The following is a 12539-nucleotide window of genomic DNA, read 5'->3' as shown; positions in this document are numbered from 1 at the left end:
CCGTCGCCCCACCCCCAAGTTGGTCTCTGGTTTATAGTTGCTTGTTGATTTTGATTTTCACTTTGTATTGATTAGTCTTTTTCCTGGTCTCTTATTTAAGTTTTCTAAATTACTGCTATGAGTGAGACCATCCGCTATTTTTCTTCTTTCTGACTTATTTTGCTGAGCATGATCCCTTCTAGCTCCATCCATGTTGCTGCAAACTGCATGTGTTTATCTTTTTTGAGTGCTGAGTAATATTCCATTGTGTATATATACCACATTTTCTTTTTTTTTTTTTTTAAGATTTATTTTTATTTATTTATACAAACACTGGGTACAGTCAGAAGTGCGGGAGGGTGAGAGAATTCACCAGAGCCAGAGCAGGGAGCAGAGCAGGCAGAAGGACTGAAGTACACTGCTGAGGGGAGCAGCGGGCGGCAGGAGAGGTCTGCACGCCATGTGGGACCCTCCTCCGGTGGCCGGGGAGCAGCCGGGGATCGAACCAGTGGTGCAGAGGCTGCGGGCAGCTTCGCAACCCAGCGCTCAATTGCTGTGCCACCAGGGAGGCCCTGTACCACATCTTCTTGATCCAGTCATCTGTTTTTGGGCATTTGGGTTGTTTCCATAGCTTAGCTATTGGACATAGTGCTGCTATAAACAAGTGTCCTTTTGAATTAATGTTTCTGTGTCAGTTGGGTAAATACCTAGGAGTGGAATTGCTGGATCATATGGAAGCTCTAGTTTAGAAGGTCAAGAAATCTCCACACAGCTCTCCATAGTGGTTGGACCAGTTTGTACTCCCACCAGCAGTGCAGGAGAGTTCCTTTTTCTCCACATCCTCGCCAACATTTGTTGTTGCTAGTTTTTTTAATATGTGCCATTCTCTCTGGTGTAAGATGGTATCTCATGGTAGTTTTGATTTGCATTTCCCTGATTACAAGTGATGTTGAACATTTTTTCACATGCCTGTTGGCCATTTGCATTTCCTCTTCAGAGAAGTTTCTTTTTAGCTCTTCTGCCCATTTTTTGACTGGTGAATGTATTATTTCTAAGGAGAAATTCATGGCAGAAAAAAAAATCCCTTGAATATTCAGTCTTATGGAGAAACATGCCATCTTGAAAAGAAACTGAGGGTTGTGAAGAGCTCAAGCAGTTCTTCACTACAATGAATGTTTGTCTCTGCACAGAGTTCACTCTTCAGATGCTACAAGCACTAGAAAACTCTTCAGCCAAGATGATGAGAATGTGGAGGCCCCTTGGTCCCTTGTAGAAATCCAGAATAACAGACTGTCTTCTATAATTTCCAAGAAACCAAAATTAATGCCATTTATAGTTATGAATTTTGTATTTCCCCAAATAAGGACATTGAAATAAAGAAATAAAGAATTTCCCCAAATAAGGACATTGAAATAAAGAAATGACAGAAGGGGCATTTCAAAAAGACAGGAAATATGTCATCTCAGAGGAGAGTAATGTTTGGAGTTGAAGAAATGTAATGTGATGGAAAGCTCACTGCACAGCTTTGCTCTTATTTTGTATGGTGAGCATTTGGAAGCCCCCACTCCCTTTTTTAAATAAATGCATGTGTGGCAGCTTACTGAAGGATTTCAACCTGGGAACTGCCTTAGAAATATTATTGCAGCCGTGGTGCTCTCAGTGACCTAGAGGGAGAAGGGGAGCAGGAGCCCCATGGTCAGTTTGGATGCAGCCTCCAGGATGGAGGTGTGATGGCACTCACGGAGTGTCTAGGGCCTGGAATCTCCATCTTGCCTCTGGAGGCTGTCGTGAGGAGACTCATTGCAATGCACAAGTGTCCCCAGTCATCTACAATGAGATTCCGGGGAGTTGCTCGAGCTGGAACTCCCCGAAGTCAGCACTGGAAGATTAGGCCTGGGAGAATTTTGCTGAGACAAAGAGAGAGGAGGGCAAGTTAGAAAAGCACAGGGGTCCATGGGAGTGCAAACTGGTCCAACCACTATGGAGAGCTGTGTGCAGATTTCTGGACCTACTAAACATAGAGCTTCCATAGGATCCAGCAATTCCACTCCTAGGTATTTACCCAAAGGACACAGAAACATCAATTCCAAAGAACACCTGCACCCCTATGTTTATAGCAGCACTATTTACAATAGCTAAGCTTTGGAAACAGCCCAAATGCCCAAAAATAGATGACTGGATCAAGAAGATGTGGTACATATACACCATGGAATATTACTCAGCATTCAAAAAAGATAAACACATGCAATTTGCAGCAACATGGATGGCGCTGGAAGGGATCATGCTCAGCGAAATAAGCCAAAAAGAAAAATACCGGATGGTCTCACTCATAGCAGGAATCTAGAAAACTTAAATAAGGGACCAGGAAAATGAATAACTATAAGAAAGTGAAAATCAAAATCAACAAAAAACTATGAACCAGAGACACTTTTTGGGGGATGGGGTGTCGGAGGGAGGGATTGGGGTCAGAATGGGGGGGTTGCAATTGTATGGGGAATATAAAAATAAAATTTATTATTTAAAAAAAAAAGGAAAAAAAAAAAGCACAGGGGTCCACTCAAGAGTTGGAAATAAAATAGAAGACAGTGATACAAAAGGCAGGCATGTGAAAGTCTTCCAGGGTCTCAGAAGGGCGGAGAGAATGGCACTGAGAGGCAGTCGGTAGATGGGGTGGTCAGGGAGCAATCTGGCATTACAAGTAAAGTAGATCCAGGGTGAGTTGGCACAGAAATCAGCAAAGACTGAATTATGACAAGAGTAGTGATAAAGAGAAGCAGGGATATAGGATCCGATGGTAGTTCCAGAAGGTAGCAGAGTGGTGAGTTGTTTCTTTTTTAATGGAAAGAGTTGAACATTCTTTCAATCACTCTACAAACATTTACTGAGTGTCTATTAAGTACCAAGGATTGTGGTAAGTGCTGGGGATTTAGAGATGAAAGAACAGTCTTTGCTCTAAAAGAATTCTCAGTCTGAGAATTTTTTGAGGGAGACAGAGAGGTGAACAGATAATGGTAATGTTGTGTATTAAGAGCCGGGTAGGAGGAAGGTAAGTCTTGGGCTCTTGCTCCCCACAGGCCAAGGAGAATTAACCTTTACTGAAGAGGGCCAGTGAACACAGGAGATCCCAGATACACAGGGGTCAATATTTGGTTGGGCTTTGAAGGATGATTAGGAGTTCTCCAGGTGGTGAATGGAGGAATGGCCTTATAGGCAGAGAACACAGTGGGTTCAATGGAATGAAGAGATCTTAGCAAATTGTACAGTTAGGAGGAGAGCCTGAAGAGTGCAGGACTGAGGCAGAAGACAGCTCATGATTTTACTGGGCTGAGGACTTTGGGTTTTAAAGCATCAGTAGATCATGGGGAAGCAACCAGTTTTACAACGATGAGGGGTGATAACCTAGGGAGAAAGGAATGAAGCTAAAGGAGGTGAGAGTGGTTTTGAGGTGGGAAGGAGTAACATCCAGGGAGTGGGTGGAGGCTGGCCTTGATTTCCTCTGTAGAGAGTCGTGGAGGCCATCTGTCTGCAAGGGAGAGACTGGAAGTGGGGGTGGGTGTCTGCAGGAGCCACTCTGGGGAATCCCAGAGAGGAATAAAAGGATTGCCATATTGTCATTATTTGAGATTCACAAAGACTCATCAGATATGTAACTGATTCTCACTGACACCGTCGCCCCTACATCTGCTGTTCTGCTTTTAAATGAAGTGAGATCTTCCTTTCCAATATCCATTTTCTGCAAAGATATCAAATGCCAGTCATGGCCATTCTGAACAGAGCCAAGGTATATTGATTACATATTCTCTGTTCTCTTGTTGAAGCTTGTTTATATTTCAGAGAGTCAATCATCAGCCACAGCAAGGACTTTATGAAACACCAATTACTACTATTAATATGGGAACATTACTATTGGTAGAAGGCTTTTAATGAAGAGCAAATTCAGGACAAACATTTAAACTCAATGTTTAAATTTAAATATTCAAATTCTAAAAGTGAATTCCTACCATTTTTTTAACCCCAAATTTAAGAATGACTTTAAAAAGATTGTGTCACTCATGCAAAGACCACTGTATCTGGAGTCCAGAGGTGGAGGTTTTTGTTTGGATTACATATCAATGATTTCTATGACTTTGAGAAAGTTTCTTTTGGATTATAGGTTTTTCTGTCCCCTCCCCCCATATATTACATTATAGAAACAATAAAAAATACATTAGACTTAAGACTTTCAATTCATGATTTCACAGATACAAATAAATCATTTCAGGAGATAGCTTTGAATTCTAATCCTAAGCCTAATGTGTAAAATAAAACAGGGTTTTTTTTTTTGTTTGTTTGTTTTTTATCAGTTTGTGAAAAGTCTAGTCTGCTCAGGCGACTCACTTGTTTTCTATCATCAGGGAAAAGGAATGACGAGACCAGAACATGAGAAAAATCAGCATATGGCAGGGACCAAAGAGACTCACTGTGGAACATTGTGGGGATCTGGAAGGTAAAAGAGGCACAGGATTTGCAGCAGATGACGATGTTTGCTGATGCCGTCCACAATGGCCTCAACAAATAATTTAGATGATTTGGGCAAACTGAAATAGAAGAAAAGTTGTGTGAGTTCTTTCTCCCATCAAAAAAGATGAGGATAAAAAGAGAATAGTCTTTTCATGCAGATAATTGTGATATGCCTTAACTCATTAAAAAAAAAATTTTTTTTTTTTTTCATTTTTAGAAATTCATGGTAAACAAAATAATGTTCCCTGCACCCCCAATGATATCCATGTCCTAATCCCTGGGATCCATGACTGTGTCACTTTTACAAGGCAAAGGGACTTTGCAGATGTGATTAAGTTAAGGATCTTGAGATTAGGCATTATCCTGGATTATTCCAATGAGCTCAGTGTCACCATGAGGGTCCTTGTGACAGGAATGCAGGAGTGGCACAGGGAGGAGCTGTGGTGACAGGAGCTGAGAGCAGAGGGAAGCCTTGCTCGAAGGGGACAATGAAGCAGGAATCCATGGACTCCAGAAGTAATATAGTCCCGCTGATGCCTTGATTTTAGCCCAATAAGACCCATTTTTAGACTTCCGATCTCTGGAATTCTAAAATAATAAGGCTGTGTTGTTTTCAGTCAGGAAGGTTGTGATGACTTGTTACAATAGCAACAAGTAATGGATGCAAACTTACTGAGCGGGCCTCCCTTTGGGTTATACACTCAGCCTGGATCACACACTCCTTCTGTGTATATTTAGCTCATCCCAAATTTCTTTCTTTCAGAGCCCTGGTCATTCTCTTTCATAACTGCCCTTTCCATTATTCATCTCCTCACTAGCTGTGAGGTCCCTGAGGGCGGAAATTGTTTTATTCATTTTGTGTCTCAGCCACAGTTGCAGTGCCTAGCTGGGGTAAGAACACAGCCCCTGGTTGAATAAACCAGTGAAATCAATGCCAGATGGGGAATTTTCCAGAGGCCCAGAAGGAAGTGTGTCTGCCATTTTAGCGAGGTGACATCTGGTTGTAACTCTTTGATGATAGCAGCTGATGGCAAAATGGGTTGTGAGGGAATGTGAGGAAGTGTTCCTTTATCCCCAAACTCCTTGGTTCCAGACATATCTCCCTTCTGCCCCCACCTTCCTTCCCTGACACTGTGATCTGCTGAGGTCTGGCGTGAACAGGCAGCCCATGTGGGCAACTGAATCTGAGTGGGCTGTGAGGCCTTCTGAGATGACCCATTCAAGAAAGGTTTTTGCCAAGTCTTGTTCCACTCACACGGTCTGCTTATTTACTGGAAGCAGCATAAACATCCCTACATGCTCTCATTTCCTTTTTATGCCGTGCTGGGTCTCTGGGACTCCAGACTCCTGGACACTCCACTTAGTTCTGCTCTCTGTCCTGGCCATGCTGCAGGCTTCTGACCTTCTCTGATCACACAACAATGTGAACACACTTAATGCTCCTGAACTGTACACTTAACAATGGTTAAAATGCATGGAGGGGGTTGGCACAAGTGTTTTCTGATGATACCTTGGCGCTGTCACTCACTGTCTAGGTTACTTTCTGATAACATGATTCAGTCCATTCTCCAGAAAACCACAGATAACAAACACTTTGTGGAGTTGTATGTATGAATAAAGGTTAAAATGGTAAAATGAAAAATGGCTTTATGTAGAAAAAAGTTTAAAATCGTAAAATGAATATATGTATTTTACAAAACAAATTAAAGAAATGACATGGAACTCAAGGTTTAGTGGTTTCTTTGCAATTCACATTCACTTTCTGGTCAAGGGGTTCAGGTAAAAAAAATCAAAGTATAGACAGAAATTGTTGAGAAAGATTGCTATTAACGCAGTTTCTATTTTGTTTACCTTCCTCTTTCCAAGTAATGGTGAGAAACACTTCTTCAAACAGCACTCAAGTACACCCTCCCACTAAGTAATTTTTTCCTGTGAGTTTTGCACCTTAATCAAGGAAAGAAAACATGCTTTAATAAGTCAAATGTGTATTTGTAAAAGTTACCAAATAAACTCGGTGACCGTGGCAACTCCTTGGAGTTGTGGCTGGATAACTTGGATTTTGCAATTTATGCCCACATTGAATAACACTTTTTGTCCTGGGTCCCCTTACTTCACATAGGAAATATGTGACCTCCAGGTACTGGGCACTCTGAAAGAGTGCTTTGATGAAAACAAAGCAAGCAGTCTGATTCCTCTTGGTTCAGATAATTTTTGTGGCTCATAGTTATGTTGAACTTTTGAAAAAGAAATAGCACCTGCTTAGCCTGGGAATGGGAGTTTATTGTCAGAGTGGAATAAACACAGATTTGATGGCCAGATGCCCTGAGCACTTGGCGGGCTTGGCGGGTCATTTTTGTGAGTCATTTTGCCATTCTGTGCCTGGTGTAGTGGGCCAGGCTGAGGGATCGGGGGCGGTGCATACCCTACCTGTCCAGGTCAATTTCTTTTTCTAATTTGGGGAGCAGGCATGTTGAATGTGGAAGCACCTTCCCAATGCAACTTAAAATAAAACATGAAATCACAAAATATGTGTAAGAAAGCCTAGCAAGATTCTGTCTTTGTCCTGATTCCTATTTCAGAACTGTTTGGAAATATCAAATTGTATCTCCTTCCTCTTCTCCCCCTCACTCCCTCACCACTTCCTTCCTCCATCCACACCTCCTTTTTCTTCCTTTCCCCTCTTCCTCTTTTGCTTTGCTTTGCACTGCTCATGCCTGAATACTGCTTTTTGGCTCGTCCAACATGGCCCAAACTCAATACCAAATAAAACCCTACCTGTCCCACTTTGTTTTCAGTCTTTGACAAGGACTGTAGGTGACTACAGGGATATTTAATGGGAGATAGAGAGCAGATAAATGGTTGGTAAAGTTTTTTGAAGACAGAAAAGACAGGTGGGTAGCCTCTACCCCCAAAACGTTTTTTTTCCCCATCAACAACCCTCCCCCACTTTCATACACAAAAGCATCTCCTAGGAGAAAATGGATTGGGAATCCAAAGAGAACCCAAAAGAGATCTTCATCACTATAAGTGATGTCTTCTTTGTTCTTTCTCCTTGAGACAAGAGGATGGTGTGTTCTTTATGGAAGATACATGTCCTGTGAAGAGCCAGTCATCAAACAAAGCTGGAGCTCCCTCCACAGGATGGTTATTCTCAGATCCAAAAGAAGAGGAAAGTTCTCTGCTTTCTTTCGAGGTTGTCCACGCTGCTTAGACTAGCTTGACAGGAGAGGAGCAGACACTCTGTCCCTGAATCAGATTATATTTGGCTGGTCCTTTCCCAGAAATGGAAGTTGGGTTTGGACGATAACAAATTCTTCTAGTAGTATTTGAAATGTTGTTAAATATCAGCAGTATTAATAATAATTACAGATAATAGGCCAGCTGAGTGCTCTCTCTGCATCATCCCATTTTTATGGAAATGAGATTTTTCCTTCCTTTTAAACATATAAGATAAGTACTATTATTATCCACAATACACATGGCATTTCCTTCCTTTTAAACATCTAAGTACTATTATTATCTATAATATACATGGTATCTCCATTTTACATATTGAAGCTCAAAAAGTTATTTGCCAAAGGCAGGGTGATTAAGAGGCAGACTCTTCATTATATGGCTATTGCCTCCTCTTATGCTTTTCAACACTGTTGATTCCTGTATTTTGCTAAGAAATTACTTAATCCACTATGCATGTCAGGAAGCAAAATGAAGTCTTGTGTGAGAACTCTCTCTGGGAATTTGCTGCAGGTGGAGGAGAGAGGGAAGTGGCTTCTCTGAGCCAACCTTATTGCCAGGGAAAGCAGGCTGTCCTTCCCACAGTCTGGGTGCTTTGATGGCATAAACATGCACATTTTAATTTTATTGGTATGTGGGGGTGACAATAAAAAGAAACAGTTTTGAGGTGTGGTTTTCCTGAGGTGGCAGGGAAATATGTAGCTCTTTTTTTAAATGATGCTTTAGCTTGGGCAATAATGATGATGTTGAGCAATTTTGAATCTAAAGCAGAGAAAACGCTAACATTACAGTGTTAACCAAGGACATGGAACTACCCGTGAGGCACTGACTGGCAGACAGTAGTCACCAGCTGCAGGGATACCAGTTGAGAACCCTGGGGGGACTGAATCCCAATAGGAAGCACCCTCTGACCCTGCTGGCTCTCCTCTGCCGCCTTCCCTCGTTCCCAGCTCTGCACCTTGGGTGCCTTGAGGACTTTGCCTTCCAGGCTCTCTTGCACTATCTTCTGGTGGGGTCTGGCCAGTGGGAGGTACCAGCAAGAGGGTGGGGGTCAGGAGGAGAGAGAGGCTGGAATATTTATTCTCTGTTTTCTTCCTGCTTAGGTGATGTGCCTCCAGAAGTTTCTATTTCCTCTTGGAAGACACCTCCACCATGCAGCCTTCTCGATGGTCCTAGTGCAGCTTGCACGGCCACAGGTACCACTGTCCTTTATGTCCTGTCAGTCCCTGGGGCTGTAATGGCTTCAGCTGTTGCTAATCCAAAGTTTCCCCCCCACCCCTGTGTCCTCTCACTCTGGTGACCTCCCAAGGAAGCCTTTTATTGACACCTCTGCTTTGTGGTTTGACATCTGTTTCTTGCCAGGACTTTGACAAACACATGGCAAAAAGCAGTATTCCTCCAATGGAATGTTCCATAGGAGTCCCCTGGGGTTATGGTTCAAATGCAGTTCTGACTTAGGGATCTGAGGAGATTTGACATCTCTAACCAGCTTCCAGATGATGGTGAAGCTACTGGTCCTTGGGCTGGCTTTGAGTAGGCAGAACCACTAGCACTTTCTTCATTAATTGTATGGTCATCACTGTTGGCCAGTATGGTTCAAGAAATTAAAAAATGTGTCTGCTACAAAACACAGTAAGCGAAAAATGTAGGTCTCCACTCGTTCTGAAAGTCAGGAATAGGTGAATGTCAAAACGAGGTCTGCTTTTCAAATTGCCTCTCACCTCACCCCCAAATCTCTCTCTCTTGCTTTCTGTGTATGTGTGTGCGCGCATGCATGTATGCACATGCACACATTTTATACATAGGCAACTGAGGGATTCTCAGGTCTATTGATTGCTGAATGATTGTAAGTTATTTCAGGAAATCTGAGGCTGGACACAGAGACAGGAAGGGTTGCTTGTATATAAAATAAGAGTTGTTTTCTTAGATCAGATGTTAGCAAACTATGCCTTGCAGGTCAAACCCAGCATGCTACCTGTATTTATAAATAAAACTTTACAGGGACTCAGCCATGCTTGTTTGCCTACGTATTGTGTATGGCTGTGTTTGCCCTGCAATGTTGTCACTGAGTAAATTACAACAGAAACCCTATGGCAAAAACTTGAAATGTTTACTAAATGTTTACAGAAAGCTTGCTGATCTCTGCTTTAGATAGTTTTGTAGTGTGTCTTTAAAGATCCTTTGCAAAAGGAATCCTAGGAATCATCTTGTCTCATTTCAAAGGTGAGAACATGGACATTCATATTCCCCCAGTTAGCTTAAATCTGTATCTTTAAACAGACACATGGAAGAAACTGGAGGGCTTTGGAGAAGAAAATCAACAACTATTAAACCTCCTTTGAGGAAAGCTAGACTATAATGATAGAGGTTAAGTTGAAGGTCTAACAACTTCTTGCTTCTAGAAAATAGACTGAGCTGTTATTCTATTTCAATATAGGAAAGTTGTCCCCTGTGTAAATGGAACAGAAGTTGAAGGAGGCTCCTGTTAATCAGGGCAGGAACAGATGCTTTGGAGGCTGAGATTGCTGAGCTTTCCGAGGCAGCAGCCAAATTTGTCATTTGTTTGTTCACTACCAACTGGTCAGGAGGAGCAGGGATCCAGGGCAGGGGTAGGGCTGTTAGGCTCACGCGGGTCTGAGAACACACACACATACACACACATACACACACCCACACACACACAATGAAAATCATCTCAGGGCTAGTTTGCTGCCAAATTTAGTGTAAGCATTTTTCATCTACTGATTCTGAAAGCCAAAGAGATGGATCTATCACCTTAGGCCATTTAGAAATTCTTCAGTATTAATTTGGAGGATGTCCAGATTGAAGTGTCGCTAATAGTTTTTTAATTTGAGAACAGAAAAATAATGTGCAGAATTTGGATCTGTCACAGGACATATCATGGCCTAATACAGTCTTTGCTAATGGAACTCAGCTGCAAGATTACTAGGTAGTTTTATTTTGGGTCAGGCTTTGAGGTCCTTACCTCTCTTGAGACTACTCGGAATGCACAGATCTCCTATTTAACTGTGAGCTCTAAAGAGGTAAAAACTATGTATTATTAATTTTCATATTTCAAGTCCTTAGCACAGCCTTGCACATGCACATGCAAAATTAATCTTTCTCTCTCTCTGTGTGTGTGTGTGTGTGTGTGTGTGTGTGTAAGGATAGAGAGAGTAGCAACTATACTTTAGGTTGTAGTGTTGTGTCTTTATTATGGCTACCAGTATGGACATTGAGATTACAATAGGATTGGATCTGAGATAATTCGCTTCCCAGTCTAAGACTCCTGCCCTTCCCCCTGCATTTCAAGGTCATCCTCATTTAGATCTGCTGACAGGTAGAAATTGCTTAAGCAGCACATCTGTCAGTTCACATTGATGCCCTGACAATGATGCTGGAATTTATATTGAGCCTTTCATCTTTGAAGTTCAGTGTTCTAACTCAAATCTTTAGGGTTTCCTTGGGAGGTAGGAAAGAGGGATGATTCCCTTTTTTTTTTGACTATGACACCAACAATTTATTTTAATTACAGATAGGTTTTTTTTTTTTTTTTTTAAATAGAGAAACTGTCACAGATTTGCTTGTCATCCTTGTGCAGGGGCCATATCAATCTCTGTATTATTCTCCTTTTAGTATACGTGCTGCTGAAGCAAGAACAGGCAAAGAGTTGCTTTAAATTTTTTTTTTTAAAGGTAGAGGTGGGGGAATGTGATGGATAGATGGGGTCTGGGACTTGCTCAGGAACCTGAATGAGTCCCAGGTGGAGAGGGAGTGGGACATTTTTAGTCTAAAAGAGGAGCCTCTGTTCATCCCCAGTGAACAGTTGGGTAAAAACAGTGTACCTTTTTTTCTCTTTAGGACAGAGATGTTTGCATGCTTTTTTTTTTTTTCCTGGCTTGTTTGAAATACAATTAGAGTTGCAGAGATGGAAATCAAAGAAACTGCAAAGTCTATATTTTTCTGAAGTCTCTTCCAAAATGCTTAGAAGGTCTTTGGTCCAACTGCTGGATTTAATTTGAAGCTTAGAATATAGTCATCATTCCTACTTTCCCCCTCAGCCTGGTTTCTGTTCCCAGCTTCCCAGCTGATCTCCTTTCCTTAAAGTAGCTATTAAAATGTCTCTGTTACAACTCACAGGCCTGCGATGCCTTGGTGATTACTAGCCAAACCCCAGGCTTTAGGCAGATTACCTTCTCTCTGATCATGACACAGACCCTAAAGATTGACTCAGCACCTACAGCTGAAAACTGGAGACTTTATAATTAAAGCATGATGATTATTTGGAGGACAATGGAGAGTTGCAATACAATTTAAAAACTGGCCTGTGAAAGTAATGAGACCTAAGGCGATTATACAGAGCTGATGGAATAATATATGCTAGGCGAACAAATACAAGCTTTCTTGACATGTCTCATTAGCATTTATCAAGTAGTTAACAGTCTCAAAACACTTGACAGTTAATCCATACAACATCCTTTGTAGGTAATTAAATATTCTGATCTGAGCTTTGCAGCAAAGACACATCAAGAATCTATATGACTTGACGGGAAAGACAAGATAGGAAGCTGTAGTAGAACTGGGAATTCAGTAAAAAAGCCTTTTCCTTTAGACAGATAACACCCATTACACTGCTCTGCAATCTTTAACTCTTTCATAGTTACAAATTAAAGTGCAAGCAAGAAAAAAAATGTATTTTAACTTTTACAAGTTTATATTTAATGCAAAAATAAAAATGCAGTTAATTTACAGCAGAACTAATCCTTGCCACCTGCCAGCCTTATTTGTAAAAACCAGAGTGTCACTCAAAGCGGTGATGATAGAGG

At 41.5% G+C, this 12539-nt stretch overlaps 1 pseudogene; it reads right to left on the bottom strand.

Moving 5' to 3' along the window:
• Window positions 1-11269: 11269 nt before the first annotated feature.
• Window positions 11270-11369, bottom strand: LOC119261499 (U6 spliceosomal RNA; annotated as a pseudogene).
• Between the last annotated feature and the right edge of the window lie 1170 nt (window positions 11370-12539).

Source organism: Talpa occidentalis, unplaced genomic scaffold (assembly GCF_014898055.3).
Source record: "Talpa occidentalis isolate TD23 unplaced genomic scaffold, MPIMG_talOcc4v2.1 talOcc4.6, whole genome shotgun sequence".
Lineage (NCBI taxonomy): Eukaryota > Metazoa > Chordata > Mammalia > Eulipotyphla > Talpidae > Talpa > Talpa occidentalis.
The sequence above is the reverse complement of the archived record's forward strand: the minus strand, read 5'-3'. Positions and strand labels throughout refer to the sequence as shown.